Here is a 15,200-nt window from a genome sequence, read left to right on the forward strand (position 1 = left end):
TGAGTGCAGGCAAACACTGATCTGTCAGAAATCAAGTTTTCCAATGTCTTCCTCACATCCCTTGATGGTTGTAGATTCAGCTTGAAGATACAGCCATTCCAAACACTGAAGTGGTCCCGTAGGTCCAACCCCAGGGGACTGCAGGAGCCCGGAAGGAAGAACAGGAAACTTGTTAAAAGAGAAGATTTAAGGTCGCCCATCCCAGAGGAGCGGCGGCTTTAAGGAGACGACGGGGGTTGGGAGCTTTTAGCATGCGCAAAGTCTGCTCATCTACTTGTTGCTTTGATGAGGGATGAAAGGCTGTCATGAAGTACAAGTTTACAGAGCTCTGAGCAATGATAGACTCAACTGTCCTCAACATTTCCTCCTCCTTCTTTCTTACTCAAGGATTTTTTTTTTTTACTGTTTTAACACTTTACTGAAATTGTCTCTCAGTATGTGAGAACACTGACAGAGCTCTGACAAGACATGCAGTTGTTGACAGATGGACATTATTGGACCAAGTCTCTGCACCTACTAAACCTGTAAAAGAGATATGTCTCTGCGGTCCGGCTCTGCCTTACGCCATCTCACCCTCTTCTACAATCCACTACCTATGTAGTAGCAAAGGAAAGCAAAAAAATTGCCTCCACCGCCTCTAGAGTTTTTCATTTTCAAGCAAGTTAACACAGCCTGATTCGCATTTGTGAGCACTTTGGGCATTCGGCAGGGGAAAGAGCAGGTTGTGTTTAAGTCTTGTTTGAGGATGATCAGGGTAAAAGCCTTTTTTATTGGCAGGTCATGCTGCTTGTTACAACGGTGACGCCGGTGACTAGGCTGTGCCGTTAGCCTCGGTGGCCCCCGAACTAACACAGTTGTTCTTTCACAAGTTGGCAACAGTCAGCCAAATCAGCAGGGAGAGAAACAGAGCGAGAGAGGTTGAAAGGAAAGGAAGAAGGAATGAAAGACAAAGAAATTGGGTAAACAAAGTGGATATGGGGACTTGATTTAGTTGGCCGGGCTGCTAACAAATCAACTCAACGGCGTGCAAACACTTTACACACTCCACTAAAGTACAAAACAACTTTCTCCCTCCCCTCTCCTTCTCTCTGCTCTGCTTATGAGCCGTGTCAAATCTAATTTTCTTTTGCATGAACTGCTCCACCCTATCAGTGGCTCTCATCAGAAACTTTGCAAGGCAAAAGACGGTCTGTGAGGGTGGCAATATGTTGCCATAAGAGTTGTAAATATACAGACAGAAGTGCTGGCATTTTGCTTCTAAATAGCTCCCGGCTATTGGGTTGCCTGGAGGTCAGAGGGGCCGAGGTGTGGCTGCTGCAGCCTTACGCTGACCCTCAACCTCTAAACTAAATTCACCATACAAAACTATGCAAACATGTTAGCTCATTTATCTTCCTGCTTTGTGCCTGCCTGAGTTTCATCTTTGTAAAAGACACAGTTTAGAAAGTATCACAGCACAAATAGCTACAAAAGAGGCACCTAGTCAAATTGTTTTACTCTGAAATAAAACCAAGAGGCCAATATTACTCACTTTAAATCATAGAATTTAAAACTGAATATGTCACTTGTCTGCAAATAGTTGGCAAGATCAGCTCTTATAATTTATTGTTGGTAAACATGTTGAGTGGAGGTATATTTTTTGTTTCAAAATGATATCCAGATCGTGGTATTTCAAAGTGTTATCAGACAGATATTGGACTTGAAGTCTTGAAGTGCTTAAAGACGTCTCACTTCTCATCCTAAAGGCTTCTTCGGAGACGAATGGCTCCTTCTTCTGAAGATAAGATGTAAAACATATTAAAGAACCTCAGTTAAGTTCAGTTTCCTTTGGCTAACTCTTGAAATGAAAAAAAAAAGACACCCTTATAGGCCAAGTTAGGTGCACCTTAAAGGTTATTAAAACTTCTTTAGGCCAAGATTTTGCTCACCAAATTGCACAATGATACACAATGCTTTTCAGGTAAGTGAAAAACAAAGAAGTGCATGCACAATGTGCCCTTTGGTTCTTATGTTCCAATGTAGCGTGGCCTCAATTATCTGCATGTAATCCAGCCCGCCTAGAGGTTGAAGCCTGTGTCTGCCGCTTTCGTCACTAGGCTGTCAACAGTTGTCCCCCAATGTCTATTTTTGATGCTTATTTACGGCTTGTCTATTCTGGGCGGGGAGTGGGGTAGCTTGTGTGGGGCGGTCGGGAGTCGAGGAGACAATAGATAAGACAGTGGTGGACTAGAGTCGACAGCTTGCTGGCTAGTTTTACACTTAAAGAGTTGAAGGGTATTTATATTCAACTGGTAAGGCGGGTGATTGAATTTGTACACCGATGACTGATGCATGCAGTTCGTAGGAGTAACACTAGACATTGTGGTGGTGTTGTGACGACGGGTGAGAAATTTCAATGGGGCCGCACGCCAAACAGAAACCCAGCCGAGAAAACTGCTTCAGCCCTCCCGACAAAGTAGGACAAAGACACCTGTTCCCACCCCCACCCACCCCCACCTTAAGGCTTTCCTTTCTGTGCTGGTTTTAATTTACCTCTTGCTCTTCTTTTTTCTTTTACACTAAACCAGTACATTTTATTACCCTCACACCATTCCCTCTTCCTCACCGCTCAATCTGTCAGTCTCTTTTTCTATTTCTCTCCAGTTGCAATAACTGCAAACCTGGCACGAGCCACGGATAAACGATTCCATACATGTGAAATAAAGGCATGGCACTAATAATAGCCATTACAGGCCTGCGTTCTTTTAGGATTGCGCGCTCTCAGAGGGATAAAAGGAGGCTTTTCAAGCAAGCTGAAACAATGACGAGCAATAAACCAAATATGCTAAAAGGGGACTTGTTGAGAAAGGTGTCGACAACACCATTAAACCGCTAGAAATGAAAAACCAAAAAAGACAAGGTTTTCAGGTGGCAAGCCGCAGTCTCACCTCCCCTTAGGCCAATGCTTTATACACCACATGTTGCACTGCATTTCCCATCAGGAGCAGCGGCACCACTAGGCCTGCAGCAACGGTGCATTAGAGAGACATCTTTTTCCTAATCCAGATGCATTCGTGGCAGTTTCTGTCAGACAAGGCCTGGAGATGCACTTCAGGGAGAAGCGGGGCACCATCTGTTCTGCGGCATTGCGGTTTTGATGCCTCATCTTCCTTGTAGTTCGACGGTTTACATATCACAAGAGCTGTGGAAATGCTCAATTAGGTAATTCAGATACTTAATTTGTGCATCAAGGGCTGTGATCCCAGCGATCTCTGGAGCCGTGCCACATTTGGATGTGGATTCACAGCTGTTTGCTCCAAAACCCACCACCTAAACCCCCTCACACCTCAAAGAAAAAACAAAACAAAACACCCTTCCCAGCACGTCAAACGCTAATGGGAATATGTGTCTCCCATCCTCTCAGACAGAAAGCATCACCGCATCGGTCTCTGCATTTTAAAACAGCTTTAGTTTTCTATGCTGCGTTAAGGTATACTGCATATGTGTGTGTCTGTTGCTATATATGTGTGTGTGTGTTTGAGAAAGAGAGAGTTAAGGAGGATTGTCTCGACTGTTGGGAATAATACAAAACGGTAAAACCTTTAGCCTGTTGTCTTCTTTGTCTCCTCTTTTTGTAGTCTTCTCTTCCTCTTAACACAAAGACAGCCAGACCAGGATTATGATCTTATTTCCCACTGTCTGTCAATGAAAGTCACTCACACACACACACACACACACACGCACGCACGCACGCACGCACGCACGCACACACACACACACACACACACACACACACACGCGCAAACGAGTGTGCACATGTGCGCATTCATTTACGTATATAAATTATTTTTCTCCTTCACATTTGACAGCGTCATGACCATTTATTAAAGTGAATGTAAAACCCCACTCTTAGACAGCACGCACACAGAACAGAGTCATATCCGTACCTGCATATATACACACTCATTTCCTCACCTCCATATAATGCATCCCCTTCCACCTACCTTTCACTTTCAGCACACAAACACCAAGTCATAAATTGCAGCATTAGCTCAAATAATGATTGCACAGCATGAAAATCCAATGGCTGCGGCTTAATACTGAGGAATTGCCTGGTAGATTAAGCTCCGGGTGAGTGTTTGTGTGTGCTGGGGGAATCTGTGTGTGTGTGTGTGTGTGGGGGGGGGGGGGGTTGATGGATCAATAGGATTTCTATGATCAGTACCTCCCAGCCAGCAACCTTATAGACAGTCTGCTAGCACTACTCATTTTACATTTGGATGGCGTACATTTTCTCTGTCTGCATTTGATGGAGGAGGAGGAGAAGGAGGATGAGGAGGAGGAGGAGGAGGGGATGTGGCAGGAAGGGAGCAGCTTGTGTGTGTGTGTGTGTGTGTGTGTGTGTGTGTGTGTGTGTGTGTGTGTGTGTGTGTGTGTGTGTGTGTGTGTGTGTGTGTGTGTGTGTGTGTGTGTGTGTGTGTGTGTGTGTGTTCAGGTATGGATGTTACTGTCCAGAATTATTATGTGTGCCTCTGTGTAAGTATGTAGGTGTTGACATGATTGCATCCAAGCGTTCATGCATGTGTGTGTGTGCATGTGTGCGTGTGTGTGTGTGTGTGTGTGTGTGTGTGTGTGTGTGTGTGTGTGTGTGTGTGTGTGTGTGTGTGTGTGTGTGTGTGTGTGTGTGTGTGTGTGTGTGTGTGTGTGTGTGTGTGTGTGTGTGTGTGTGTGTGTGTGTGTGTGTGTGTGTGTGTGTGTGTGTGTGTGTGTGTGTGTGTGTGTGTGTATTGGAGTGAAAGAGGAAGGGTTACTTTTGGGAGATGCCATTCCCTGGGCTGCATGTGTATTAGCGCTCTAATGTTCATGTGAATAATTGATTAGGGCCTCTCTGTGTTTTTGATAATTAGTTGATAGCTTCTTAGCTCTAAGCCCTGAGATTTTGTGTGTGTGTGTGTGTGTGTGTGTGTGTGTGTGTGTGTGTGTGTGTGTTTGGTGGGTGGGGGTAGGTTATCTACTTCTAAGGTATCCTGGAAACATTAGTGTTAAAAAAAAAAAGAAAAACTCGTTGCCTCTAAGCCATGCACTCATGGATTAACTTTCTTTAGAAATTAGGCAACAACACATATATCATTCTTTCTCATAACCTAATTTTTTTTTTTTTAATTTCTGAAGTTCTCATTTATTACCGTTGTTTCATATAAATTGAGCCCAACTCATTTTTTCTGGACGCTGTATCACCCGGGAGATGAAAATGGTCCTCCGTAGTCATTTCATCTATATGCTTATAATAAAAAGGTGCCACAAGTTACCTGGACATGTTTTTGTTTTGTACATATCGAGCAAACAGACTAGTTGTAGTAGACAACAATAAACATTGCATGCATGATGAGATTGCCATTGAAATTCATGTCTGGCCCCTCACTGGTCCGTTCTCTTTCCTTATTGATTTTTCTATCTTTCATATGCTTATGCATCAAGTAAAAACAGAATAGGAAAGTTTGGGCGTGCTTGGTTCACCCTCAAATCCCCGCACCGATATCAGACAGAGAGGAGGGTTTGTTGCCATCATCGGCGACCTTGAGACAACAAGACGTTCTTCCCGCTGCAACACACAGGCCCACAGAGATACTTTGTTTTTCCTTCCTCATGAATGCAATGCCACGCTTCTCTTGGATTCTCACAGACGTGTGTGTGTTTCTACTGGCGAAAGCCAAAAACTTTACCTAATGCGCCAGCAATAACAGCGGTTGTATCAAGTTTCTCCTGGTGCAGCATCTTTATTATATTATTCATGTATCTTTTACATATTTATTAAGCGCACAAATTACACTGGTTTGCTTGAATATGCAGCTTTTGTGTTTCCTGTGTCTGTAGTGGGCTTATGTCAGTGTGTTGAGGTGAGACCCAGGCAGAGCTAGACAGCCTTATTAGGCCTTCCTCAGCTGGACAAAAGCATGCTGTATAGGATGGAAGAGCACACGGGGACGGGCAGATAGAGAAAGAGGCCATGCCCAATCACCGTCCAGGTTTTTGTTTTCCCTTCTTTCTTTTTTTTCACAAGTCTGGGACAAGAAGAAGAATGCCAGGATGTGTAGACGGATGAGAAGACTTGAAGACAGGGAGAGGGAGAGCGCATGGCCAATCGACTGCTGAGTGTTCTCAGGGTCAAAGGTCAGCCTCCAGAGTCTGTTAATGCGGTCACCGTGGGAACCGATCAATCTCAGTGCCTCGGCAATATCGATTAGACGTGGGCGCGCGCGGGTGCGCACACACACACACACACACACGCGCGCAGAAAGAACTCTTTCTAACTCACACACACACATATACAATACAGCATTCATTCATTCTTACAAAGCCATTTCTACTCTCAGTCCAACACACAGTGAGTGTCTGCGTAGCGACACACTCTGATTCATTCAAGACACCTCGCCTAATGCTTTTCAGAGCAGACGAGCTGTGGACAAATGCTACAGAAACAGAATGACACTTCAACAGCCAAAAGACTTTCTTTGACTACATTTGAGTCACAGATGCTACACAGCAGCAGATCTAAGTTATCTAATGGGTTCAACCAGTGCATCATAATAATACAACACTTGACAGGGTTAAAGATCCATATAGAATAAAGAACATCTTCACAAAAAGCCTGGTAATGTGATTTTCTCCTCACACATTTAGTGAGGAAAATCTGAGCATTTCTATAGCATAATAGACCAAGTACTTTCCCTTATCCTAACTCACATAGTCTCACATAGCCAGACCTATCTCGACTGTGCTGTGCACGTGCTGGAGAATAGTCTGGTTGCACCCACATAATCATTCTGGTATAGAGGAAAAATGCCTGTTTGTGTTAGTTTAAACCAATCACAATAGTCTCGGATGGCACTAAGCCCAGGATGTAGCAAATGTGCCCTTGCAAAATAGTGTCAGGGTGGGAGAACTATACGCAGGAAGTCTGACCCTGGTATTGGATCCCCGTTAAAAGACAGAGAACCAAGCAGGCCTTCTTATTGCATGATCCACATCTTTTTTAGCATATATCTAGCCAGGTTGTTGTTGGTTCCTGCTGCGATGTGGATTTTGAAAAGGCTAAGACACTGATAGCGGAACAGATTAGAATGTCTCCTGAAGTAGTTGACTGATGGCGGGTTTATACCATAATCCTACGTCCAGTGAGTCAGACTGACTCATATATGATCCAGTTTTTACACCCTTTGCTCCTCAAACCAAAACATGACTTGTACTTTGTGTATCAACTCTATGCTGTTTATGTTTTCTAGACTATTAAGTTTGTCCTTTAAACCCAGGAGAACCTACAGTAGTCCCAGCACTTGTCTCTGTTTTTACAAAAAAAACTACATTCCCTCAACCATATGTATCCTAAAAGCAATTAAAATGTATTCTTTGGAAGGAAGACTTATTTGCTCTCTAGTCCCAGATATTTCTCTTTAATAGCCTTTACATCAAAGTACACTGAGTGGATATGTACTGTGCTAAATGAATAGATAGTTCACGTAATGCTATAACAGATAACCTTTTACACAAATGTATTTTTTCTCAAGGTGTCTTGAGGAAGACACGGGGCCTGCTGTGTCTTGTGGGATATTTTCTGAGCTCACAGATGGTCTGTGGCATCTCAATGGCTGCTAAGAGACATAATAAGAGTCTAGGATTTCTGTGTGCTCAGTCGGAGTTAAACCCACAGGCATTCTCAACTACCTGATCTGTTGGATTAGAGATACACGCAGCCAACAAACAGGTGCCAGTGACATGCAATGTTGATAAGCATTCACGCAGTGATATACATATTGTGGCACATAATGTCACAACCCGGCCGGCTCGAAGCTGGACAATGGAGGGGGGTGGGCGCATGTCTTGGAACTAAAAACAAGTTCACATAACTCAAAGAGAAATTAACATAAAGACAAACTAAACACAACAAAATCAAACTGGATGCGAGCCAGGAGAGAGAGAAGGACTGGCTGACTGCCAGCACCTTAAATGGAACAGCAGTCCACTCTCATATCAAAATGTGCAATAGCTACTTTAGTCCATACCGCAAAATGTATTTGTGGGTTACAGTAAGTGTGTTACTTATGTAAGGTAATGTAAGCAAGATAAATTACATTTTACACGGTAAACACACTTACCGGTAATCCATGTTGATTTTTGCTTTGTCAAGGACTCACTGTTCTCCTAGGTGAAAGTCCATTGTTTGATCCATCCAACCATCTCCGACTTCCTCTACGATTCCTTTTACACCATCACATGACTTCATTCTTCGATAATCCAGTCTCAGACACTGGCAATTCACAATTTAATTGCCTTGTTGTTAGACGAATAAGTTTTTTCTCTGTGGACCATCGTAGCCTGAACTCATTTTTATGTGAGACCAGGTGAACTGCATCACATAAAAATAACTTTTATCTGAAGTATGTTCAACAGCCACTGTCCAACAGTTATTTTAAACCACAACAGCAACAATTTTACACGGTTACGTTGAAGACCGTATTACTGCAACAACCTTGGTTTTAATCCAGCTAAGTGCCTTTGTTGCATGTAATGTTCTCCTCATATTACCTGTCTGTTTCTGTATATATATAAGACAAAATCACATTTAGATGAGAATCGATTTTCACCAGTATTTTACTGCCCTCAGCTAGGTCGAGTTTCTAAATGTTGGCCAAATGACAACCAACGGCTATATGAATAAATAATGAATTTTGGATGCGTTATTCGTCAGCTTAGTCTGCAACCTGACAAATTCAGTTTTACTGAAGCTAGTTGCTCAGTAGATTATCACCAGTATTATCATTCCTCTCGGCAGCGTGCAGCCCCCTCCTGCTCGACTAGCAGCGCCACCTGGCATCTGCTCATTTTCCCAGCAGTCTTATCACGCCACCAGCCGTAGGATCGAGGCCCACACGGACAAAATGCCACGATAAGCAAGAGCTGGTTTTGTTGAGGTGAGGAGGGGGAATACAGGATTTCATTCCCATCAACCTCTGCAGAGCTTAGAGAAGAGTGTAGGACATAGTTTGGGACATGGACACCTCTCCTCCACCTCTCCCCTCCCACCAGGTCACATAGCTGGAACATCCTGAGGATTTTGTCACTCATGTCAATTTTTTTTTTCCTCATGGATGTAACTCTATTTGTGGCTTGTTAAAGTTAAGGCTGTCAGAAATGATTTGCAGTGGGATCCAGTAGGTATTTTCCATTTCACATCACCTAAAACAAGACACTGATTTGATGATATTAAATAATGACGTGATTTTCCTACTTAAAGTTTGAGCTTTGTTAAGACAATAAGAAGGGCAATAAATAAATAAACAGGCTGATAGTATTTTTTTTTTTTTTTTTTTTTTTTTTTTTAATCTCAGGTTGGCTGTGTTGTATGTGATTCCATGGTGTAAAAAAAAAAATATATAAAAAAAATAAATAAAAAAGGTATTAAGAACTCTATGCTTTGTGATAAATTAATTGGCCAATCAATCCAAATCACCAAAAATCATCACAATTGTATTGGTGATGATGCTGCCCCACACTGAAACATCTCAATTAAATTAACGAACCAAAACGAGCTACAGCACAATGTCAAGCACAACATAATTAAGTGTTTGCAACACTCTGAGAACAACAGGCACTGTGCTAGGTAAATTAATGCCCGTTCCCAGGTGAATACAGGGCCTGTTTGGCTCAAGGCGAACAGATGCCGAAGACGGGACTGCACCAAAGGATGGCTGCTAGAGACGCACAAGCATTGATGTCAACTTCAAATCTCACCTGTAGTACTCGGAGACCGCATTGATTCCTGTCCAGCAGAGAGAAAGAGAGAGAGGAAAGATAGAAGCACAGCTATTGTTTATGTACAAGTCGTTTGAGGCAGATAAAATCACGGTCTGCGTATGTGTGTTCTCCCCCCTGCGTAAAAAAAAAAAAAAAAAAAAATCTCCATTCATTAAGGCTCCACAGAAGGAGATTCCATTAATCTGTTCATTAGGCCACTTCAAAAATGGAACTACTTATTAAAATCAGATCCAGCTGTGTACTCTCGTTAAAGCCTACCGTACCGTACGAAGCTTAACAATGCTTGTGGCACTAGACCAAAACCCGGCCACACGAAAGGGGGGCGAAGATTCTAGTACATTGGCCTGTTTTGACTCAACACACCATGATAATTGCTCTACTCTTAGCAGGGGGCTATGAATAAACATTACTTTTGTCAGCGAGCGTCTGAATGCTCCATTCCCAATTAATTTACATTTTCCCAGAAATAGAGGGAATATATGCTCTTAATCACTATGTTTTATTTTCTCAATTTCCCCCAAGTCTTTTCTCATTCTCTCATTCCCTGTCTGGCAGTTCCATTCCCCGTCTCAACCGGGCTCTCCTTCGTCTTCTACCTCTCTCTCTCTCTCTCTCTCTCTCTCTCTCTCTGGAAAACCCCATTAATCTCAGCCAGTGGTTTTGAACAAAAGCTATGGGCTAAGCGATTGATCCGGGCATTGATCCCACTCGCCTGAACGATCATAAAGGTGTTAAATTGGTTTCTTGGAGGATATGTATTTTTCATTGCTGACTGCTGCAAGTAGAAGTTCCTGCTTGGAATTTTTTTCTCATTTTTTTTTAACCAAAAACTGGTGATGATATTGAAATATTAAATAGATCATACCTTGAAAATGAGCCTTAAATGTGGATTTTGAGGACAGTTTGCAGCGATTTCTGGGGTGTGTGTTTTCTGTATGAGCAGGAACCTTAGAAGCTAAATCCTTGCAATGAGTTTTGCTCCATCCAAGGACAGCTGGAGATTTGGGATTGTTGAAGTGTGCACTGTGGAATCAAAAGTAGAAAACTCTTTCATTTATATTGTTCTAAATAATTTCTTGAATTCATACTGTGTAGCCAAATTGGTACAACTTGACTCCAAATATAGAATTATAATTTTCAACCACAAAACGATAACGTCATTTTTATAGGAGGTCAAGGCCAGAGAAAAGCTTTACGTTTCAGAGTACTGCTCATTGGTGGCGGAGTTTGCAGGTTTACGGGTGCTCCAACAAGTATTTAGCAAGTGTTGCGTCTAATTCAACCTTCTGAGTTGATTACCTTGACTGTGATGCTACTGGTAATTAAAATCTAACGAAAAATTCAGGGTCCAATATTATCTGAAAAATAAAGAACTTCTTTTTCAAATATACTTACCATTTGCAAAGCCGAATGAGCGACAGCATTGTCATCAATTCTGATTTTTCATCATGCAACATTAATAACTGTTTATCCATAGAAGATAATGGCTGCACTCAATGGATTAATTTATGCAGATTTGATCTCTGTGTTGGAGGTAATCACTGTTGTGGGAAGACAGTGTCATTAACTTTTGTCATTAAGAAGGAAGAAAAAAAAAATCAGTCTGGAACTTTATTATTTCAAGACAATGCACAATATTTCTAGCTAATAGTGTGTTTCAAATATAGTGTGTTCATCAGCTAGTGAAACCATTGTAAAAAGATTTATAACTTTATTATTTTCTATAAAAGGGCAACAAACTGTACAATCCACCCAGATCTCAAAATTCAAAATTTTCTATGAATCAAAGGTGCTACATCCTTCACCTCTTTTTAATAGGGGATATCAAATTATATATAACAAGTGTTTTGTTTAGTGTTTTTTTTTTTCTAGCAAAATAGAGGAGAGAGAAACACATCAAGTAAAAACAACAGAAAGTTTACAATATTTCCTACTGAGTCAGCATTGCTGGAAACCGTAACAAGAAGTGTTATCAATTTTTTCCATGAGATGAGAAAGAAACAACTATTTATAAATCACCTGTTTTATTGCTCTCATGGAGTTCCACAAACTGCCTGTTTGAACTTTGTAGTGTCATATCCTATTGTGAATGAGTTAAACTGACAGTGGTTGCAATCAGCCACTGGCAATCAGCCAATGTTTGACTAAATAGATTTTCTTTGCACAGAGATAATATTCAAGCCCTCTGCCTTCATGGAAGCAGAAGACGAATCGGTTGTCAAAGCCATGTCAGAAAGTTCATATTATCTGAGAGAGCAGGCAGCAGATCTTGTAAGATCAGGCGCCATGAGTGTTGCTCATTTGACAGAGCAAAGGAAGAGCTTGTCAGGGAAACAGCTTGTGTCGCTGGTGCTTAAAAGGTCAGCGAACTGAACCCCAACCCCTGGTCCACCCTCACGCCTGTCTGTCACCAGTCTTCCAAGCGGGTGTCCCCTGCCTTCGTCTAGGCTGCTATCACCCATCGTCATCCCCTCTGAGCTGCCCCCCTTTGATGACCTAGTCCTCATGTCAGAGGAGAGCTTTCAGGCAGGCAGAGTGAGGACAGGCCTTTGATGAGGACCCCGACACTTGCCAGCAACAGTGACATGCTGTGGTGGAGTCCTTTGAAGAAGCTGGGCCTTACATGTACGCATTCGTCCACACGCTCACACGTGCTTCCAGCATGCTTAGATGGAGAGACGAAGAGGATTAGGGCACAGTATAGATAACTCCCTCCTTTGACTGCCTTCCTGGCTCTCTGATGGTTTTAATGAAGGCATTTGAATTTTGCTTTCGTCTTGAGTGCGAGACACTGCCAGACCGAAACCACAAAAAATAGATGTATAGTGAGGAGGAGGAGGAGGAGGAGGAGGAGGAAGGAGACTAAAAAGAGTCCATGATGCTGTCAAAAATTTTGGAAAAGGTCACAGCAGCTTTGTTGTATTTTTGCATTGTTCTGTACTGGTAAAAGAAGAATGGCAGCCGTGAAACCTTCCAAGATTGGTTCGTTTTTGGATTTGATGCCACAAAGTGTCTCCATGCCATTTATACTTTATGATTTGGGAAGATTTTTACTTCAGTGCAGTTTCAGTATTTTGCTCTAGAATCACTATTAACATCTCAAAAAACATGTATACTTATTTAGCTAATGTAAACATGAATTTGAACTGATGCTAGATTTTTGTAGTAGCTACAGAAAATAATGCGCGACTTCTGTTTGGGTTCTGAGACACCCATATCTAGCTAAATTCATTTGCATACATCTGCCATTGCTTTAGCACTATCTCTTATGATTCCTTTTTTTTTTTTTTTTGTCTGTGATTAACTTTTTGGCAAACAATCCAAATGAATATATTTGTTCCAACAAATTATCCAACCTATGTTGTCCCTTAAAGTTACTACTCCCATAAGGGTTCTGTAACCTTTGTCGTCATGGCAATAGTAAATGTGGTTTTAAAAAAACTGTCCCAACTCGACAGGAGTCCTGCACTCAAGTCCGCTTGACACGTTCACCAAACCTGTCTCCTTCTAACAAACAAACAAAAAACTCACATTATATAAATGTCCCCTAAACTGCGTCACTTCTCTGGGACACAAGATTGTCTTTATTCATAAGACCACTAGAGGTCACTTAACGTAGCTATAGGTTGTAATAAGTCGCTTGCAAATAAGACCTATGAGGTCTTTTTTTGATTTTGGAGCAGGAGTCTCATTTATTCAAAATGTTCAAATAAAGTATAACACATGAAATCTTTCCTACTTTGGTGTTATTATAATGCTATATGATCATATTTTGTCATCTTCTCGTGAAACATTTGAATACTGGGTTTTTAAATGGTCAGAACAAAAACAAGAGCATTTTGTGAAAGAAAATGATTGGAAACTTTGCAACTAAATTATTATAATATTTAAACAATCGAGATTGTGGAACATCAAAAATAATTAGGATGTTAAGTCATTCTTAACAAATGCTTTGTGAATGCTCTTCTCACACAATGTAAAACTAAGAAGTTATCAAAATTTGAGCTTGCAAATCGCAACTGTTATCAAAGAGGATTGTAGGCAGGCAGCCCGAGTGTTCACGTCCTCCAGCTGTGTGTGTTGTCTATTGTTATGTCTGTCTGAGAGGTAAACAGACACTGTTTGACACCAGTGCTAAATCACCAGTCAAAACAATCGTAATCAACAAGAAATAGACTTCAGGCTCTACATTCACGTCATGCACGGTAATAAAGCGTTTGTTGGCAGAGCTACAGTTGTTGACATCGATTGAGTACCTAAGGTCATTTGATTTCAACAAATGGACCCATGTACAATTTCCAGACAGCACAAAGAGACATTCCTCTCAGGTGTCTTCATTCTGCACCTACATGTGTAACAAAGTTTTAACATCGATCCACATTCTTCACCAGGATGTCGTGGTTGGCGCTGACCATCACAGACAGTTCTCACAGACAAAGTCAGCAAAGCAGCAAAGTAATTCACATCATCACAAAACCCCAGCATGTCCAGTGAGACACATTATTGCCAATGATGGTACAAAGAGCACAATGTTTACAGACAGAAGAGGGAGGAGAATGAAAGGAAGAAAAAAAAAAAAAAAAAACTCTGGTACATTTTCCTCATTCCTTCCTTCTCAATGTGGCCTTTTTTGTCTGGCTATGTGGAGTAATGATTAACACAGCCAGGCATGGGAAGAGACTAGCCGTTACAATGGAGGGGGTTGTTTTGGTTAGTGAACGCGCCGTTTCACCTGTGTCAGCTTCCCAAGTTCACCTGGCAGGTCCCTGGGAGCCAGCGGCTGGCATTCGGGAGGGAGGAAAATAACGGACCACTTAATCATTATCGTGTGTGGAATCACTCAGAAACTCCTGGCAATGAGCAAACAGATAAACCTGGCAACATTCTTAAATCAGGCACGTAGCAAAGTGCTTAACTGAGTGTGGAAAGGTTCACATGAGAAAGCTTTAAAGTGTGTACAGGGAACTGTTGAGCTTTGTGTAAGGTTGAAAAAACACACAATGCCGTGGTACGCAGCTGATCAATAGCGATTGACCTGTGAGCAAGCTTTTCCTGCCAACAGCTGCCTGTGATATTTACAAACCAGTAAGGCTGACACGGGGCCTCAGCTTTTCTTTTTTGAGGGTGGCCCTACACTATAATACTACCACTTTTACTGTGAGCATTTCTTTCTCAAGGACAGCATTCTGTTTTACCAGCATGCAACGCTGCGTGCATTTTATCCACAGAGTATAATAAATATTCAGGGATTTGATGCAGAGACAAATCAACAGTTTGAAAAGTTACCAAGTGTATATATAGGGAAGTTTTCAATTCACAAATGATGCAAAGACAACCCTTACAGAAAAACCACATGCGTTTTTCATGTGCGGAGACTAATGTGATCACAGGACACATGTGATTGTGCA

General features: G+C 41.8%; 1 protein-coding gene across 1 annotated transcript in view; it reads left to right on the top strand.

Moving 5' to 3' along the window:
• nr5a2 (nuclear receptor subfamily 5, group A, member 2) overlaps nt 1-15,200 on the top strand; it is a 75,130-nt gene that overhangs the window by 27,099 nt on the left and 32,831 nt on the right. The gene's annotated exons all lie outside the window — the stretch shown is intronic.

This window comes from Brachyistius frenatus, unplaced genomic scaffold (genome assembly GCF_029030835.1).
Source record: "Brachyistius frenatus isolate BFR_SWC_R1_liver_20210118 unplaced genomic scaffold, ASM2903083v1 Contig_41, whole genome shotgun sequence".
Lineage (NCBI taxonomy): Eukaryota > Metazoa > Chordata > Actinopteri > Embiotocidae > Brachyistius > Brachyistius frenatus.